The following is a 21310-nucleotide window of genomic DNA, read 5'->3' as shown; positions in this document are numbered from 1 at the left end:
TTCAATGGTTTCCTGAACCGAACCATGGTGGAAAGTCACTGTTGACTGTGATTTGCCAGTTATTGCAAAGTATCGGTTAATTCAAAGAAGAATGGGCAGTGTTTTAATGATTAGAAAAAAAATCAGAACCTCAATAGCTTGTTCAAAATAACCCACAGTGGCCCTCTTAGTTACAGCACAATAGAACGCAGAATTAATCAGAAGCATCCAACTCTGCCTACTTACCTGTTTGGAGATAACTATTTGACTCAAGCAGCTGTCGCTATTTGATTTTAATATTTTGTTTTCAAGAGAATATGGGGAGGGGTACAAGAGAAAAAGCAAAGATTTGGTTAATAGCAAAACCAGAATGAAATAGCATTCAGATCGTGCAGCCTCTTTGAGGAGGTACAGGCTGCATTAATCATGGGTTTCTGAGAGGCTGCGGGTGTTTCTCTGACGTGGCTGGGCACAAAGCAGAGAGAGCCCTGGAAGTTTTTGCTGTGTTAAAAAAGAAAGCAAAGCCTCCTCGGGTGGCTGCTTAGTCTCTGTTGACCACTTTTCTCTGACTCCTCCTCCTTCCCGGGGAAGGTGTGATTCAAATCCCCGGAGCCCCCTCGTATTGACAAGCTGCTGCTCAGTGTTGCTTGCTGGGAAATAAGGAAAGACATTTGACACCAAGCCTCATCTTGGCTCCTGAGAGAACTATCATCTCTGAGGTCACTCGACTTAAAGGGCATTTTTATTATTGTTTTGTCAAGTCTTAGTAGAAGACGACCCTTGATCATGCAAAACGGATCCGGGGGAAATCAGAAAATTTCTTGTCCACTTCTCTGCATTCCGACTCCCCCAACTACCTCCGTCGCCTTGTAGAATTGGCAGGCGCTGGACCTTTTGCATGCTGGAGAAAATCTCTGTTTTGCCTCCAGCAAGGAACATGCATGTTGCAACACTGACTCCTCCTCTAGTGAAGAAAGAGTGAACAAGTGCACCGAGTTGAGCTTCTTCGCAGAGACACGCGGCTGGCGACTGCGGGAGCAGAGGCTAAAATCCCCAGACGCCGGGTTTTCTGGGCTGGGCTTTCCCCGCCTTCCTGTTCAGTCTTACTCGCTCTTCTCCTGCCTTCTGGATTTTTACCCAGGGCTCAGGAAACTGCTTCACCTGCAGCAATAAAGCTCACGTCCATTGCAGGAAGTGCGCACCGCCTGGTATGGCAGACTTTTCTCCCCAGCAAAAGTGAGTACCTAGGTTAGACACGGCTGCGCGCGGCCAGGGGTGGCGCGGGCGGGCGCTCTCTAGGATCGCGGGTTCGAGGCTGCCTGTGGGAGAGGAGCAGTTGGCTGCAGGCGCCGCCGATAGCTTGGGAAAATGTCATGCAGCACCCAGAGCCCGCGGTCTTGAGGAAAACCCATCCCGTGCTGTGACCATGCTTAAAGTCAAATCTTGATGTCCCTCTTTAGAAAAGCTAAGTATATGCCAAGGTACTTGACCACGCACCCTAGCCTTTACAACTGCGCTGGGCATATTTTAAATTTATTTTCAAGTGAGCCTTTGAAAACGGATGCGGCGTGAGTGTGGGTTACTGGGGTTGCAGGTGGTTTGTGTCAAAATGAAAAGCTAGGGAGAAAGCAGGGAGGTGGAAAGGGATCAGACACGGGACGCGATGGCAGCTAACTTGGGCTGTCTCCTTTAGGCAACACAAATGGGTGCCGGGTAGCGACACTGAGTTACCTGCGCCCCCGACTCCTTCCCCGCCCCCGCCCCCGCCCCCGCGCCAGCGTACACACCACCCCCAAAGGCTGCTAAGTAGTGGCAGGGACACGTCTCCCAGTCTTAACCTCCTGGCCGGGAGCTAGGAATTCAAGCCCGGGAGGTAGAAGCAAGGACACACTGCTGAAGCAGAGTGCTGGCACCCCGGGAGAAAAGAAGGGGGCTCGACTCCAGGAACCCAGATCCGGACTGCTGAGGTAGGGGAAAGCCAGGGCTGTAGTTGTGGCTTTTTGAGTAGAAAAATATCCTGTTAGTGACCTCTACCTGTGTGGTAGGGAAGCAACGCATGTTTCCCTAATAACCAAGGACTTGGGGTTTTCTGTGATTGAAACTGAAAATGCTTGCAGCCTGCTATTAATCTCACGAGGGTGGGAGCATCCTTTAATTTTCATTCATGGAATTGGCTGGAAAAGATTTCCCACCTGAGTGTCTTGACCAATCCCCTCTCTGCCTCTGTTAGACTACAACCTTGGGTGTTTACCTTTTCCTGGCCTCAGTTTACTCTACAGAATTTAGGGAAGTTGCTCATGCTTTATGTAAGGAGCTGAACAGTGCAGGAAACAGGAAAATTTCAGACATTTTACCCCCGTGGCTTTTTCAGAGTAAGGGTCCTTTTGAGAATTGATTGAGTCATTTCCCCAGGATGGATACTCTTTTTAAGAAACAGGCGAAGAATTTTGCCCAAACACTCCTTGTTGGCCATGCCTGAAAACTCCTTGTCTTTAAGGATGCTGCATCAGGACCCATCCAGACAAGCTTTTGCTGGTGGCTGCGCTGGTTATGGGAATAAGTGGTTGTGTTGGCAGAGTCTGAGGCACTGCTGGGAGAGACAGTCCTTTTTGCTAGGGTGCTCAGACAGTGTGTGTGTTCTCAATGGCTTCTTCAGTCTATGATCTTCCAGGGGACCCCTCCTCTGGACTCTTAATGTCTTACCCTAGAGCAGTGCTTCTCACCCTTCCTGACCCTACAACCCTTTAATACAGTTCCTGGTGTTGTGGTGATCCTCCAAGCACGAGAATTCTTTTCATTACTACTTTATAACTGTAATCTTGCTACTCCTATGAATTGTCATGTCAACCCCTGTGGAAGAGTCATTCGACCGCACATTGAGAACCACTGCCCTAGAGGTTTCTGTCCACAAATAGCCCTGGAAAGTGGCCTGCAGAGGGTCAGTGTCCGCAGGAACCAATGTCCTTCAGGCCAACTGGTTGACTGTCAGAGAGCGGGGCCAAGGCTGTGCTTGGAGACAAAGCTTGCTCTGCTCCCCCAAACACAGTGTGGCTAAGTGATAGTATTCCTTTGGGCATATGTACTTTGTCTTTAAAAGGTAGATGGTCTTGACATCTTGTAGAAATGGCAATGCCAAGAGCACAGAGGCTGTAGAGCAGAAAGCACGTGGCATTGGAGCCCGGGAGCTTCCGTGGGAGCCTGCACTTCATCACACTATAGTTACTCTTCAGCAAGGCTCTGGATTTCTCTGAGTCTCACTTTTCCTGATGCAAGATGGGGAATATTTCTGCATTTCTTGTGTGGTTGTTGAGGAAATGGAAATACTATTTATATCATGCCTGACCTCTGCTCAGCCATCAGCTCTTCTCCTCTATTTTACTGTGACATTGGAAGTGCCCACTAGTCTGTGCATCTTAGAGCAGCTGTCTCTCCTGTGAGGCTTGTGTTGCCAGAAGAAAGGGAGAAACCAGCTCATTAGTCTCTAAGATGAGAGAGGAGTTCAAAATCCAGGGTCAAGTTTATTGTCTCAACTGTGCTATGTCAAGCAGAACTCTGTGTATTGGCAACAAATAAACTACTTGCAGATTGGCATGGATTCTCAGACTTTCTCTCAGTTCCTTTCTGGCCTATAACTTTGCATACAAAATAGTTATCTGTGCCTATAACTACAAGCAGTTGAATATGAAACCAGAAAAGTCCCCACATCTATCTTGAAATACACTAAAGTTGTCTCCATAGAGATAGATGTCTCCATTGCTATCTCTTTTTTTTTTTCTTTTTGGTTTTTTGACACAGGGCTTCTCCATAGCTTTGAAGCCTGTCCTGGAACTAGCTTTTGTAAACCTGGTTGGCCTTGCACTCACAGGGATCCACCTGCCTCTGCCTCCTGAGTGCTGGGATTAAAGGCGTGCGCCACCACAGCCTGGCTCCATTGCTATCTTTCATTGCTTGGTACAAGTTAAGATTTCAAATCAACTTAGAAGCTCCCCCACTTGACCTCTCGGGTTCAAGTAGAAAAAAAATCAAACCTTAAGGAGAAGGAAATCACATACTCACAAAGTAGGAAAGGTCGATAATCAGCGTGTTCTTTGGAGTACTTGGGTGCAAAGATGGTGACATTGATACCATTCACTGAGCCTTTAGAGGGCAGGGTGGTGAATACTTCCGCATACTTCAACTAATTCTCAATGAAATTTTGAGGGTATGAATTATCATGTAAAGTTTTACGGGTAAGGAAAATGAGGGGTAGAAGTGTGTACCCAGTTTGTCCAGCCCACACAGCTTGGAGTAGAAGCCTAGGTCTGTCTGACTTGGTCATCCATTCTTTTTCCATTACCCAGTGCTGCCAGCCTTCCCGATATCAGAACATTGCACCATGTCAACTGGACTTGGATCGTTCTCAAGGGCAGGGCTGACCACATGTGGCAGATGACTCTAAGTGAGGGGAACAGAACTTGTGGCACATATTAACTTGTAGCGACAACAAACCACTTGTGGAGAGTAGTCCTCCTGACTCTTACCACGCTCAGCTGGCACATTTCAGAAAATTGATAGTCAGTGTCGGCAGGTGGAGCTGGGGCTGGTTCTCTGTCACTCACATCCCAGGCAGTCGTTTCAAGTTCAAAGAACTCTGGGGTTTTCATTTCCTACTAGGTTTTATGTCAAGACCCTCTTTGTATTTGCTTCCTGTGTTCAGGATTCATCCATTCATTTATTCACCTGCGCTCCGCTGTGTGTTGAGTAGTTGCTTGCACAATGGAGAAAAAAGCAGAAATCTAACTAGCTTCTGTGGAGCTTCCATGGAAGGAAAAATGGTAGTTAGCAGGGAGATGAAGAAACACATAGAAGTCATTCAAGTCTGGGAAGATGGCCTCAAGGATAAAAACACTTGTCATGAAAGCCTGGAGACCTGAGTTGTATCAATGGAACCCATGAAATGTAGAGGAAAGAGCCAACTCCCAAAAGTTGCTCTCTGACCTCTACATAAATACGGTGGCATTACATACACATATGCATATGTGATCATTAAACACAAATATTAAAAATAAATCTATTTTAAAGACCATTCCAGATATTGATAAATTTTATGAAGAAAATACAGAGATTATAAAGTCATGTCCGGTTCTAGAGCACTTGAAGTGAGAATAACCCATAGAGAAAACTGCTCAATTTGTAAAACACCCTATATTTTAAACACCTGGCACCGCATAAACAAAAAGCAAATTTGCTTCTAGCTTTAGTTTGTATATCAAAATGGTAACATTTTAGATGAACCGGTTTAGGTGAAAATGGATCAGTTTTACCTACTAACTTTAATTTGTTTTAATGTGCCTTAATAGCAAGTTTAGATGACATTACCTAATGGCTTACATTAAATTTGCATAGAATAGCACTACTTAAGACTGATAACTTGACAAAGATATAATAGGAATTTCCTCCCCTCCCCCCTTCCTCCTGTACATCTATTTTTTTCTCATTGTTTGGCTAATACTCTTCTCAGTTCTACCACGAATTCAGTTATTTGATGAATTAGAGAGTTGAAAAGACCCTCTCCCTACCTCTCATGCTGATTTTATGCACATGATGCAGTTAAAGCCAATCCCACCCTGTTGGTATGGGACTTAATGAAATTAACTCTGTGGTTACATTTGTCACCAGGTTACAGTCCCTCATGTAGGGAAATCTCAAGAAGCTTTTCCACAAAACCCAGTGACCAAAGGCACATTCTAAAAATGTTACCTTTACATTGCTTCCTAAGATAATACATTTGTATCTCTTAGCACTTCAGAAAGCCAAGGAGAAAAGAGCTAGGATTTCACATACGTGTGCAAAACTCCTTAAGTCATCTCCCATGGAGATAAGTGAGTTTTCCTTACCGTCCTCTTGATGAGAACAGCTTGAACAAGAAGCAACTTCAGTCTCCAGAAGGACTGCTTCAGGAGTGTCACAAAAGGCCACCTTTGGTGTCTTTCTTCACTGGCTAAAATTGCACTTAGGTATGTCATCGAAACAAAGATACAATATGTTCTTGCAGTCTTGTTTACTGAAAAGGGAAGAGCAGTCAGAATCTAGAAGGAGGGAGGCCTCTGACTTTGGAGATGATGCATGCAGAGACTCAGTTTGTCTCTTCTGCCTGATTGTCCATTAGGCTCACTTATTTCTTCCAGTAATACTGCACAAGTTTACAGTTGATAAGATAATGGCACAGAAAATGCTGAGTGTGTATGTGTGTGTACATATATATGTATATGTGTGTTTATGTATATGATTATATGTTTATTTATGATTATATATTTTATATAATTTTATATATTTACATATGATTATACACATATGTATATATAATCATCTTTTCATCCAAGAAGTCTATGCCCAACTTCAATCAAGCAAGGATCTGGAAGGATGGATTAATTCTCTAATAAGGAAAAGGTACATGAGCCTAATTGTCCAGTAGCAACCTAAGAGAACATTCCCGGGGTGTCACGTAAATGATAAAAGCAATTAGACTTTGGGGATTCTGGAGTCAGGATACATATTAATTCTAAAGTTCATTGCTACGGCCTGGTGAAAGTTAAACACTGAGGATGAGTCTACACAAAAGGAGAAGAGAGAGGCCATCACCGAAGGGAACACGTGGAGATTGGTGACAATGGAAGCATTAGGGGGTGTTTGCTGATGTGGTAAAGAGCAGCAGGCTTAATGCAATGACTCTTGGAACAGAGTGTGATCTCAGAATTGCCTAGGAAGTGGAAGAACTACTAATGTCTCAGTCCTTTATCTACAGCCTCTATCTAGTCAACCCAAGATTGGAATCTAGCTTTCAACAACCAGTGTTGGTTTATCTTGTTTTTGTTTGAATTCCCCAGAGTGTTCTAATGTGAGGCCAGAATTTGAATATCATCATCATAAAAAAAAAATAAAGGAAACTCTTCTAAATGGCATGAAACAGACAAACGAGGAATGTGGTCTTTGCTTTGTAGAAATTTTATCTACACATGTGTTTATAGATAGACTTCCAAATAACTGCCCACTATGATCCTATCTTCTTGGATGATGCCTCTCAAACTTCCTTTTGACTGACCCTTTCCGTTCTATGTGTGCTTTGACCCAGAGTCAGGCCTAGCATATGTGGGCAATTGGTAGGTCAAGGCTGTCTTTAATCACCAGGATTTGCAGTTACTTCAAGGGGCTTTATTACCATGCCTACTGGTATGGTAGTCCACAGTGGCTATTCCATAGCCATAGGTAATTCTCTCACACCTCCATCCGTACAAATTGGGAAATGGATGTTAATGACTTGACCTGAGCAGGATGCTGGCTGGGACAGAGGTGACAGAGATTAAAGTCCTGAGCTACGAAATTCTCCGTGTTGTTTTAGGTCCCAAAGTGAGTCTGCTCAGCCTCCTGTTAGTGACAGAGGTCTTTGTTTCTAGCGGTATCATTTCTTACATGAATGAATTTGCATTCCGCATGGGTGAGTAAGGATTACAAACCTCCTTTAGCTGGCAGAAGCGGGACACTGTGGGTATTAGCTGCCAGAAGGCAGCCTGACAGCAGTCCCATGAGACGTGGGTCATTACTCAAGTGACACTTGGTCATACCCACATATAATTCAAAACCCTTGCTGTGGGAAGCGAGGGCTCTGGCTGTATTCTTGCTGACTCTGGTGACTGACATCCTTTCTGATCTCTCCTGTTGCTCCTTGAGAGGATAATGATGACTTATTATACAACAGAGAGAATGAGAGAGAATGTCCATGTTTTTACAGTTGTGTCTTTCAGTGATTTCTTTCATTTATTCTGACATTTTTATAGATTGACTTATTTCCTTTTATGTCTATGAGTATTTTGTTTGAATGTTTGTGCATGTAGTACATGCCTGTTGGTGCCCAAAGAGATTGGGAAAGGGCATAGGGTCGCCTGAAACTAGAGTTCTGGATGCTTATGAACCACCACATGAATGCTAGGAATTGAACCTGTGTCCTCTGCAAGAGCAGCAAGTGATCAGCTGAGCCATTTCCTCAGCCCCAATTTTTATTTTGTTTTTTAAATGATCATGTCATATATTAGATGTGGTTATGGTATTTTCAAACAAACTATGTTTTAGTATAGTCTTCTCCTCCACTGATCCCCTACCCTTCCTCTCCGTGCAACCTTACCCCAATCTTTGTTCTACTTTCATGTCCTATGTGTCCTGTTGCCCTTCCCCCAACGCCTCCTGAGCACCAGTTTTTATCATCTCTTAGTCTTCCTTCTAGTCTCTTAGGCTTTACCCATATTTATACCTATTTATAAAACCTAAGATAGGTAGATAAAGGAATACATTACAAAGTAGGAGCCGCATGTGAGTGAGAATATGGGTTTTTTTCCCTCTTCTTTTCTTTTTGAGTTTGATTCATCTTGTTTAATATATTATTTTCCATATCCAACCATTTTCTCACAAATTTTATGCTTTTCCTTTTCTTTTCAGCTGAATAAAATTTCACAGTTTATCTGAACCACATTTTCCTTATCCATCTATCCACTAACGCGTATCTAGGCTGATTCTAATTCCCTGATTTTGTGAGTAGGGCCAAAAAAAAAAATAGGGATCCGCAACTCTCTCTGTGGATGCCTTTGGGTACATACCCAGGCATAGTCTAGCTGGGTGACATGGTAATTATATTTTTAATTTTCTGAGAAATCTCCAAACCAATTAGTATACCCACCCAAGTGCCCTCAACAGTATCTGTCGTCAAATTTCCTGACAGTCAGCATATGACATAAGATAGGAGCTGAGGCGGTATCACCAGGTGGTTTTGTTTGCTTGAGACGGGGTCTGACTATGCAGTCCTCGCTGGCCTAGAACTCACAGAAATCTGCTTGCCCCCACTTCCTGAGTGCTGGAACTAAAGGCATGTCCAACCATGCCCAACTCAAAGTAATTTTATTCTGCATTTTCCTAATGGTTAAAGATATCAAACATGTTTTGAATATGCGTATTAGCCATTTGGGTTTATTCTTTTAAGAATGATATGCTCGTTTCTTAGCCTATTTGTTGACTGACAAGTTGTTCTTGGGGGCTGCTTTTGTTTGTTTATTTTGTGTATGTGTGTGATGTTTATTTTGCAGTTGTGTTTAAATTATAGCTGTTAGCCTTCTGGCAAAGTTTCTTTCTCATTCTGTAGGCTGTCTGTCTGCTCTTTGAGCTCCCCTTTTAAAGAGTTCCTTCTACAAGCTGGGTCTTTGCCAAAGGTGAAACTAGCATTCCTTTTAAAGAATGGTAGACAAAAGCCAGCCTGTCAGAGGAGGGATGGCACTCTCTTTAGGGCAAGAAGGCAGGTCAATTCACATCGTTCTCAAATGGTTTTCTTTTTCCCTGTCTCCAAATCCATTACTAATGTAAGAACAACTGCCGAAAGCTTTAGCTATAGCCAAAAGCAAGCTCTAAACCCGTGGTTCTCAACACTGATTGCACAGGAGGATCATCTTGGGAGCCTTAAAAATTACCCGTAGGCCCATTGAGTCAGATTCTGGGAATGGGGCCTGAGAGTCTGTATTTATTTATAGTTCTCCACGTGAGGATGACGTGCATTCCTAAGAACTGCTTCTCAGCAATAACCCAAATCTTAATTGCTTGTATCTATTTCTTTTATTGCTTGTTTTATGTCACATGACCCAGAAAGCCAAACCATGCTTTTCTTCCGGCAATTTCATTATTCCACACTTAGACTTGTGTGATTTTCAGATTTTTAGAGTATGGTTTTCTTCTCCTTCTCTAAGCATATTTCAACCTCAAAGTCACCCCAAATCACCTTATGATTAGAAGTCTTTATATAAAACTTGAAAGCCAGATTTCCACAAGGTTAATAATTATGAGATCAAATATAAAGGTTGAACTTGCCTGCCACCCATATATTGAATTTCTCAATTGCTGTGTTGATCTTTAGTTGACCAAGACTTTCTTTCATGTCTCAGCCATTGTCAGGTCAATTAGTTCCATTCTTAGCACACTCGTGCCCTTATTAAAAGTGTAATGTCAGTGATAGCTTCCATGGGCTGTCATGGATAGACTTTTACCAGGTTAAGTTTGCCAAGAACTAACTAGGTTTTGTAATGACATCTCACACATGGGAAAAATCACTTGGGATGCAGAGACTACCTGAAACAGACTAGGCAAGAAGAATAATGAGGATTTGTTTGGAAATAATCAATATGGAAGAAGGGATGTGGAGAATAATCCTAAAACAAATTGCCCATAACCTAGCTGAGTCTGAGTTGTATTAATATCAAAGAGAAAACGTGCTTTTATATTAGATTTGACAGAGAGTGAAAAGATGAAAAGTGATATTGCCTTCTCATTTCTCTAGGTTTCTGAGTTTGCAAGGTTAGCAGTAAACACAGACACTGCTCAAAAGGTTTCAGGGAGGTAGATGGACAGAGATCTGTTGCTCAGGAAGCAGTGGGAACACCCAACAGGTTAACTCACTCCCTTTTCATTTGCAGAGGTTCTCCAGGGGCCCATGATGAGAGCTAGCAAAGGAGTAATGATATTTGGGAGGAATTTATACTTCAGTGATAAAATAACCTCCATCCACATTTAAAAATCAAACCAAAAACAAATGCTGAGAAGAAAACTAAGATGAAACACAGGAACTAAAGGGTTACAAGTTCCACTTTCAATGGGCCTGCACGAGCTTCCCTCTCTCGGGATATGGGGATACGTATTTTCATTGCGAGATCAATGCCAAGAAGAAACCATTCAAAAGCAAAACAAAACAAAACACTGAGAAAAAGATGGCTACAGGAAGAGGAAATAGCAAGAATATGGCATGTATGAGAAACACAAAGAAGGCCAGTGTGAGTGAACCTCAGAGGGGCTGGGACAGGTATGGAAAGAGAAAGAAGCCCTGAGATCACGGGACAGAGTAAAATTTCAATTGCTCTGAAGAAATCACTGGGAGGTTTCAAGTAGGGGAGGAATGGATTTTTAAAAAACATTTTTAATGTCAATGGGGTGACGGACGAGGAACCAGAAGCAAATCGACCATGGAATGCTGTGTGTGTGTGTGTGTGTGTGTGTGTGTGTGTGTGTGTGTGTGTACATGCAAAGGAAAGACTAGATTGTATTAAGGTAACAATGGTAAGAGTAGAAAGGTGTTGCATTGAATGTAGAATTCAGAAGTGGAAACAGCATAGCTTCCAGATGGCCAGGCTGTGCTAACAAACCTTAATCCTGTCTGGCACAACTGCCCCTGCCCTATTCCAAGTACAGTCATTGGATTTGAACTAAAAATCCAGTAGCCTATAGTGTTACTTAGAAATATTAGTAATTTGGGGCTTCGCTTATTTAACCACAAAAAAATAAATTCTATCCAAGCAGAAGTTTCTGTTTGTTGCCTGTTAACTTCTGACCATAAAAATTCATCCTGTGTCAAGACTGATCTCATGGGATTTGTGTTTTTGATGACTGATCCTGATTGAGTGCTCGAATGGTCATGGTCAGGCTGTTAGTTTATCTTTTCTGAGCGTTTTTGATATCAGCTATATGTACCAACTCCTTCTTGGCTTTATTGCTTTATGCAGTTGGTCAGTTTCTCCATATAAATGTAACACTTTGATGACAAGTACTTAATGAGCCTTTACTATATGCAAGAATGTCCTGAGAATTTTGTATTTTAATTAATTCAATCATCTCAACCACCCTTATGATAATTGGATCCAATTATCGGATAACTGAATAATCTTGTTGTGGTTTTACAGATGAGGAAATGAGACATAGTAAAGGAACTTTAATCATTTGCCCCAAGTTCACAGAGGTGTCAGCTGACAAAGCCAGGATTTGAACTGAGCCTGGCTGCAAAGTTCTGGGTCTCAGCCACTCTGCTGGGCCTTTGGCATCTAGTTCTCTTTTGCTCTTTCCAAGTGAAGCTGTCGCCATGGCATGACTTCTTCCTGCAGGCCACTCTTCACCTGGCAGGGTTTGCAGGGATGGAACAGAACAGCTCCTCCCCCAGGAGGACTCCCATCCAACCCACCTGCCATCTACCAAGACAGAAGCATAAGGTCCTTCAGCTAGGTCTGGACACAGTTGCCAATCCCAGCGGCCTGTTGCTACATACCTTCCTGTCCAGGTCCTTCTGCCCATTATTCATAATTCCTGCATCATGTCCACCTGCATCCTCAGGCATGTTTCTTTAATAAAAAAAAAATTACCTAACAAGCCATGCAATCTTTATCTAGTTACTCCCTAGGGCCCATGAAACTTTTCAAAACAAAACAAAACAAAACAAAAAAAGGTCACTAATTATTTTGTCATCATAATGTTTGTTTTAAAAATACTCAAGGTTTTTCTCCAGAGTTTTATGGGGGAAGAGAAAGCAAGCTCAGGGCCAGCAGTAGCTTCCCTCGGTATTCTTGACTTTCCACTGTGTGTCTGCTGCTAGAGAATTCTGCTCTCAAATGACTCAACTTCCCACTAACAGCCTGAACGTGGCAAGCCTTTCCCTCTTCCCGATGATGGCAGAATTGAGGTCTATGCAAATCCATTAAGATCTCTTCAATCTACATAATACATGCTTCAGCAATGACCGTAAGGTAGTAATTATAATGGTTCATCTTCTATGCTGTAAGCTTAAGCTTGATAAATGTTTTAATTAAAAATGATACAATCTTTTCTTTTGCTGCAACTGCCACAGGGTGGTTTTCAATAGAGACTGATATGCATTATTGGGATTGTTAATTTTAATCAAATCATCAATCTGTTCATTCATCTGTTTGCTTGATTTTCTCAGTAAAAGTGTTATTAAAATGTTATACAACACACATCACATATTTCTCATAATTGAATTAAATTTCAGATTCAAAACTGCAAAAGAAAAAGGAAACCATGCTCTTCATTAAGTTTTGAAGGTTTCCCTGCAGTATCACTTGATTAAAAGTTAAAAGCCATTTCAAATATTGAATAGTCTCCAAATAGTTCAAAATATAATAAAGGGCTTAATTATTTAAAAATTTAGCTTCAAGTCATTAATGTAAGTTCTTTATTGACTGGAACACTTGTATTAAATATATCAAGTGTAGCTATGCCCTCAGATAACACCCAGCCATCCAGCGGTCAAAGCAACATGGTGGCTGTTAGAAGAGGATGGAATTAATCCCATCACTTTGATCAGAATTAGATATGATGCATTATGTCTCTCAGAACTTTCTGATTTGGCTTTTCAGGTGACTTCATTAACATCATACCAAAGTTTGTATCTGTGACTTTTAATTTTTTATTTTTGCTCATGATTAGGACTAAAGTGGCATAAAAATATGCATAAAGACTCTTCAATCTCTCCAAAAATTTCAGAAATCCACATGTAAGAATATGGATCAGATCCTCTTAATCAGTTTTCTGTCTTCTAGGATGCTTTGACTGCATGAAGCCAAAGACCACTGCCCCTGTTGACACTAACTATCAGGAGTTCTGAGTCTTCCTCACTCTGGAGTTTCATTTCTAAACTCAAATGGATTACTCAGTGTGGTTACTTAGGATAAGCTGATGCATTTTCAGAGATGTATGGAGGAAGAGATGAAATTAAATAGCCCACCTCCATATTGGTTGGCATGTTCTATCAATAGTAGGTTTATAAATAATTCAGAAGAATTTGTTAAGTAACCAGTATGAATCCTGGGATAGAAGCCTGCTATGACTTGATCTTTTTCAAAGACTTGAGATTATTATTATTTATATCTCCTTTTGGTTTATTTATATATGTTTATTATATATGTTTATTTATATATGTTATTATTATAGTTCCTTTCACTGTGAGCTTTGGGTCATCACAGATTTTGGAGACTCCTTAATAGAAAAGGATCATATGGAATGTATATTCAGAGTGCTGTGTAGGGTTGAAAAATCAGTCAATGGAATTAACTACCTGTTAAGACGTGGAGGAAGAATGAGAGAAGGCAAACGCTGCCCTACAGGAAAATCTTAATTGTATTATTTACACCCATGGTGCTTTCTCATTACCTTTATCTATCCTGTGCCAATCATGTGCTTCTTGGCCGACACCACTACACTTTGACAAACCCAAGAGCAAGATCATCATGGTTTCTCCATTGTATACTACCCCAGAGCCCACTGTTTCCTTAGAGCCTCAATACTCATTAATGGTAAAACTTACTAAGCATTTCAAGCCACCACAAGTTACAATTAGGAAGCAAATAGCTGTCTATGTGACTGAAAGAAATAAAAACTGACCGTGTAGAGGTGTAGGTTCTAAGACAAGACAGAAAACTTTCTTTCCTGTTGACCTCCATCTCACGTTGTATGTGACTGTCAGACACTAATGACCAGTTGATAGTATGCATATCTTCATTAAAAAAGATTCTTTAAGAATCACTTTGGGTTTAATATGAGGCCTAAAGAATAAACTTACCTGCTTATCTCAACCCATCTCCACTATCTTCACTCTCTATTCTAAAAAGAAATTCTTTTTTCTTCTACTTACTCCACTGGGGGGGGGGGGGTCCACAGAAGCCCTAATTCCTTTTTGTTTAGTTTTCTGTCCATTTATTGTCTTCTTTCCTCTTGAAAGTGCCTCCCTTTTCTGAACTGCATGTTCCTAAGAATGTGCCAAAAAAACCTATAAACCATGCAGGGCAAGAAGGAAATGCTCCTGGCATGTTCATGTCCTCGGCAGTGGAACTACCTAATGTATACTAGGAAGTTTTCCTAGCAGCCATAAGGAGAAACATGTTAAAGTCAGTGAAACCTCCCATCATCCCTTGCAGTAGTTTTTCTAATTACTCATAAAATGTATTTGTGATAAAGCCTTCTTAGTATCCAACTGAGTTAAGAATAAGCCCTCCATATAGAGCCCTTATTTCTAATTCTAAAGAGCTAGGCTTTTCCAAGGACTCACAACTGACTGTATATGAGAGTCTTATTTGCACATCTTGCAATAGAAACCATTTGCTAGTACCAGACAGACGGCCACTATCTCAGCACTAAACTTTAAGGAGTGAAGTTATGGAACAGGTTAGTGACCCATAGAAAAGTTTCTACATTCCTTTTGAACCTTGGGCTCATTATTTGTGAAAAGCGCACAAGCCCATGCTTGCATATCAGGACAGTTTTGAGGGTGGAGTAACTTGTGATCCTATGCCATTGACTCGCCATGAGTCCACCGCCAACCCCTGTGGTTTTAGCTGTCTGCCCCACTTGGAAGAAAGACCCTGGAATGATTACCCACACTTTGGTGGTTTGGTGCTTTGTCCACTCAACCACAGAAAGCGCACTTTCAAGGCCATTGTTCTTGCTAAATATTTATCTAGAGAACAACATTATGAGTCCTTGGAGTCCAAATCTGATAAGCATGCAGGAAAACTCCTCAAGAGAGATGGGTGAAAAGATTACCTCTATGTAACGTCTCCATTTGCCCTACATTTGATGCCAGCAGGCAAATCAGAGCTGGTTAGGCAGTGTCCAATTCCCAGAAAATTGAAGGCAGAAGCACCTGTTCTTCCTCTGGTAAAGCCAGGCAGATGTAAAATCTCAGAAATACAGTGGAGCCACTAGCAAGAGGCACGGTTAAAACGGCTGGGAAAATCTCACTGCTGGTGAAAGCCAAGCTGGCCACTGGAGTGGGAGAGCCTGTTAGACTGGCCTCAGACTGGACAAAGGCCTGAGTGGCCAAAGGCAAGACTGGGCTCATAGAAACTGAGCCTGGGGCACTGAGGACTGAAAACTCACCTAACAAAGCAGATCTGTTTCCATTTGTGAAAGACGGAATGATTTGGGGATTGTGACTCACTAAACCATCCAGAAGGCCAAACAATTGTGAAGAGAGACACTTGGATTCCTCCGGCTACATGGAGGGGCCCTCAGTCTTACATGGTATATGCCGCTAGTTGAGGGTGGTCGTGCAAAAATTTCGGGTGCCTGTCGTTGTAGTTTATTTTTGGTACTGCTCACATCTATCTAATTCCTTAAACATTTTGTGTGTGTTGATGTAGAACACTTTTATTTGTGGAAATAAAGTATATGACAATAATCCAATAGCAAAAAGTTATAAGAAAATTAAAACATGGACAGTAACAATAGTAACATGAGCCATGTATCCTGTGTTACACTGTATAGTAAGGTAACATGAGCCACGTATCCTGTGTTACACTGTTGGAGTGGGTATCAAAAACCACAGGGAAGGCTTTGGAATCTAAGGTATAAGCCAGAGTAATAATATCAAATGCTGTGAGATTCTTCTAGAGTAATACTTTATACGTGGACTGAGGCAGTCATCAACCGAAACATAAAGCAGACGTAGGCATTCTCGCCATGTAGATGCAGTATGTAAAGCTGCAGCAAATGCATGTTCAAGTGTAAACAACTTCCCTTCACAGTAGTACTCCATGGACACCTCTTCTGCAAAATGACCTTAATTAACCCTTTCCAACTCTTCTTCCCTCAGAAGCAAAGAGTGTGACTATTGTATAGTGGTAGATAGCAAAGACATTCTTATATCGTCAAGTATTAAGTTTCTCAAAGAATCTTGCCTCTGTGTAAGTAGGAACCTGATGCTCAGACTTTCTGCAGGTGAACGTATCCAACCAATAGCAAGTGTTCATTGGAAATGGAAGGATGACACTGGCTCTTTCTAGAAGTGTCTAAAGATTCAATCCCTGTCAAATATATACTTGATACTGACCACTGAGTCGCAGCTCCATTCATGAAGAGTTTAATAATAGTATTTAAAATTTTAAGTCTTAATAATTAACACCGTTCATTACTGTGGCTTTTCTTTTCTTTTCTTTTCTTTTCTTTTCTTTTCTTTTTTCAGTGCCGGGCTTCAAACCCAAGAAGACCGTATGTATGGTAGACCATTTCTCTAATCCTGACTTCTACCCCTGCACATTGTTGTGGCTTTTGTCCCATTGGTCCTATCGGGAAATTAAAATTTTTCTAGAGAATTTGATATCTCAGTAAACATAAAAGAATTCTAGTAGTTTCACCCTCAAAAAGCACAACTCCTTCTAATTAATATCAATCTGTGAAGGATAAAGCTGGTAGGTTAGGAAATAGCTTCTCCCCTATCCTCCTATAACAATGGAATCTATATTCTGAGCAATACTATTAGACCAAGTTTCTGGGAATTCACCCATGAGTGGACATTCTTTGGGAATCCATGCTCTATTATGCATGCAGGGAACCAGAATGATTCAGCAGGACAGTGGTTTCCTTAATCCTTTGCTATGTAGCTGTTAGGCAGTACAACTGCCATGGTTATCAAAATATGGCATAATACATGCGTACAAACTGATCATGTTTTAGCAAGCTTTTCTGTGAAAAAAACTCAAATGTATGGGACAATGTCACAATTTCTGAAGCCTGGTTTTCATGTCTTTGTGAGCAAAGCATTTTTAGGATGTTTGCCACACAAGAAAGAATAGCATGTTGATCTAGACACCGGAAGCCCTGTGTTCTGATTCCATCTAAGTTTATAATGTCCCTTAGAACCTCTGAGTTTCAATCACCAATAATTCAATGATTCTGATTAGATGGGAAGCCCAGAATTGAAAAGAGCTAAAGCTAGCCAGAAAACTTGCTGACTCGCTGTCTTCCTGAACTTCACAAAGTATCATTAACTTTACTACAAAATCTGCAAAAAAAAAAAAAAAAAAAAAACTGCAAAGATGAGATGATGCGACTAGCAAATGTCTTTATCTTCATAAGATTATCCAAAGTTGCTCCTCTGGCCAACATTCTACATCCACCAACAGGTGATGTCTAGAGAATTTCATTCATACTTATCATGAATCTAAAATATTAAGGACGCTCCTTATCTTCCCTAGACTGGAATATTTACATTTTCTGTAAGAAATAATGATTGTATTTTAGACTTTGTAGGTCATATGGCCTGTATCATGATCACTCAACTCTGCCCTTTTTATGCAAAAACAACCATGAACAATGACTGCATAAGTGAATGAGAGTGGATCTGTTCTAATAAAACTTTATTATCAAAAATAATAAACAGAACCAGTGGACCTGTGGGCTGTTCAAGATTTTCTGAATCGCAAGAATCTATCTGAAGTCATAGCTTGAGTTATTTATCCTAAATTAATTCTAATATTCTAATATTTAGTCTACAGTCATTGAACACTTTTCTACCATAAATAACCTTATCTAACCATTTAATTAATCAATTTGCACTTAACCACCATTAATAGGTCATGATTCTCTTGTCACATGGATTTTGAGAAGTGTTTGTTTGCTCTATCCCTTTTTTGTGATCAATAACAAACATACCTTGAGATAGCAAGTATTTTCAGTTAATTCTTTGTTGGATTGTATAACATATCTCTCATTTTCATAACTCTGACATATGTAATTTTTCATAATTGTAGTATTGGAAAATGATTTATTTGAGCTGATCTTTTCTATTTACATGTCCAGCCCATGTTAGGATAGCTGTATTTTTGGATACAGATAGTTCTAATCTTCATGATTTGTCCTTAAATAAGCCTATTCTCCCGTTTTCTTTGTCACTTTATGCTTCTACCACTAAGTCTCATTAGACTTTGTGAGTCCTTACATTGTAACAACTAGACCAGAACTCTGTGTTGAAGGCTCGTCAGGCCAGCTCTTCCTACTAACAGAGAGCTGTAAGCAACAGCAAAGAAAGCCAGAAGTGTGAAAGTGGAGTAGAATTGAGAAAGCACGGAAGAGACAAAAGGGCTACATGAAAAGAAGACATTGTCTCTTATATAACGCTCTGACTGGACTACTAATCTGATCATAATTCCTTTAAGTTTCGGTTGTGACCACAGTCAAGCTTTCCAGAGTGTCAAAAAGAATGAGAATAAAACTAACATCCTGCTTTGTCTGTAATGATCATGTAACAGTTGAGAGGAAAGATCTCTGCTAATGGTTTAGTCTCTGTTGGATTGTATGCCAAGAGTTTACACAAACCACATTCTTTCTGTGGGATGAGGAAATCTGGGACCTATTTTAACATAATGGGCTGAATAAACTATTACTTTAGATCTTGGAAATTTTACTCTGCATTGGTTTCTTTTCCCTACCTTCCTGCCTGATCCAGTGGGAAAAGTTAATCTGCCATAACTGAACTGGGTTATGGAAGGAATTATGCTTTCATTAAGAGTTTTGTGCATTATTTCAAATTAAAATTTATCATAGTCATTGTTGGGGAGTATCCTGTAAAATCCATGAATCAAAACATTTCTCACACTTGTGGAAACTGTCCCAGATGCTGGAAAATTACAAATGAGCTGAGCGGTCTCTGACTGTACAGAGTCTATGAAATAGCAAAAAAAAAAAAAAAACAGACATCAATAATAGGCTCCCTGGAAAAGGATGTAGCTCAGTCATATCTTGCCTAGAGTATGCAATCCTCACCCCGGACACACATACATGCATGCACGCACACACACACATACTACACACACACATGCAAACATGCACACACTCACACATCAAGTGCATTGTTAGATGTGGTTCGAACAACAAAAGAACAGCACATTGTTATCTCATAGATCAACCCTAAGAGAGTGGTGAGAGGTCTAAGTTCAAAAAAAGGAAAGAATTTTCTTAGTTACATGAAAAGCACTTTCAGCATCACTGAAGTGGAAAGAACAGGCATGTATGTGAAAACAGCAAGAGAAGAAAGAGGGGAATGCAAGCACTTCCAGGTCACTGAGGGATAAATAGGAAACCTGGAGGGGTAGGAATATAACATGAACAGATTGCTAGATGTTTGAGAATCCCGAAGGCTGCTCTAGATAATACTCTATGAGGTAAGCTTGAATGCCCATAAACTGACAACAAGGAGATTAGCAAGAAAGATACATGGCACTGACAAACCTAGTATGTTGATTATTATTATTATTATTATTATTATATTTGAAAGTGATAGAAGCAAGCCCTTTGGACCATTGCACAGTTGAAATGGTTGTTTTAGGATAGTATGAAAATAAATGGTGTATCATATGGTATAATTGAACTATTTGGAGAGTGTTTACATTTTGTATCTCTGGCATCTATTCAGAGTACAGGGGGGAAAAGGAGGCTTAATTATACTTTGTTTAGAAAATTCAGTAGAAATGGTCTTCCTTAATGTTTATGAGGCATTCCATTGTAGGCATCTGAAGTCCCTGTGTCCTCCAGAACTGGTCAATTCTGAACAGCATGTACTGAGTGCTCTTTTGATCTTTGGAACTGTGTTTCTAGCTTTGACTACCTTTCTACACTTTTGCCTCAGGAAAAAATTCTTAATCTTTTCTTTCCCAAGACAGTTTGGTTTTGTTTGGTACTTTCAGGGAACAGAAGATAGTAATTTTATGTAAGCGTAGATATGCTAGCATTCCAACAAAAGACAAAATGTGTTCCTGAATTTAGGGGAGGGTTAGAAGAATGGATTTCTATATTGACTTAAAATTGTGTGACTTCTTTTCCTGGCATTACAGGTCAAATATACACACATGCGTGCACACACGTGCACATACACACACACACACACACACACACAAACACAATGGTATCACTCATTATACCATTGCCCAGAAAAAGGATATCACATTTACTTAAGATAAAATATATTTTTCTTGTTAAAAAAATAATTACTTTCAAAATTGATCAACTGTTCTTGCCAGTGTGCTCCTGGAGATGTACTCTGACATGGTTTTGAAGACTTGGAAAAGCATATCCATGTGTGCATATTGCTACTGCAATTATATTTGTGTGTGCCCAAAGCTAGATATATGGTCATACACACACAGAGATATAAAATCTCACATTGACTACTTGATTGGGAGTGTGCTAAATCTACAGGTCAGTTATAAAAACTAACTTATGTATCTAGTAAGCCCATCAAGAAACAGTGAGCATCTTTCTGCTTGCATGAATCTTCTTTTACAATTCTTTTGAAAGCTTTATTGTTTTTAATCTTAGGTCCTGCATAATTTTGCTAGAAAATATTATGTGTTGTTTTTAATATTGGTATTTCATTATAGATTAATTTTTCCCCATATCTTTCTCTGGTACAATTGAACTGTGAAATATACATTAATTTGTGTATATTTACTTTCTAGCTAACCACTGGTTATAAAGTATGTCTCATCTTAGGAAATTAATTTATGATATCTGTAAATAATGATGCTTTTCCATTCTCAGGATTGCACCTAGTTTTTATCTGATATTTAGATCATTAGTCTACATAGCAAATAATGATAATATTACTGTAATATTAAAAAATGAAGATAGTGAATATCATTTCTAATATCAAATTCAAGAAAAATGCCTCTGGTGGAGATTTTCAATGTTTTGAGGATACCAATTGTCATGA

The 21310-nt window shown here is 40.3% G+C and overlaps 1 protein-coding gene across 5 annotated transcripts in view; it reads left to right on the top strand.

Moving 5' to 3' along the window:
- Positions 1-933: 933 nt before the first annotated feature.
- Positions 934-21310, top strand: part of Prlr (prolactin receptor) — a 167481-nt gene continuing 147104 nt past the window's right edge. For 2 of the 5 annotated variants that reach the window (XM_075975897.1, XM_075975896.1), the window contains exon 1: positions 941-1215. The gene's annotated coding sequence lies outside the window, so the exon portion shown is untranslated. Of the gene's footprint in view, positions 1216-21310 lie in introns of all 5 variants that reach the window. The other 3 variants (XM_075975892.1, XM_075975895.1, XM_075975894.1) reach the window with 3 other exon arrangements.

This window comes from Microtus pennsylvanicus, chromosome 6 (genome assembly GCF_037038515.1).
Source record: "Microtus pennsylvanicus isolate mMicPen1 chromosome 6, mMicPen1.hap1, whole genome shotgun sequence".
NCBI lineage: Eukaryota > Metazoa > Chordata > Mammalia > Rodentia > Cricetidae > Microtus > Microtus pennsylvanicus.
This window is presented reverse-complemented; position numbering and strand designations above follow the sequence as displayed.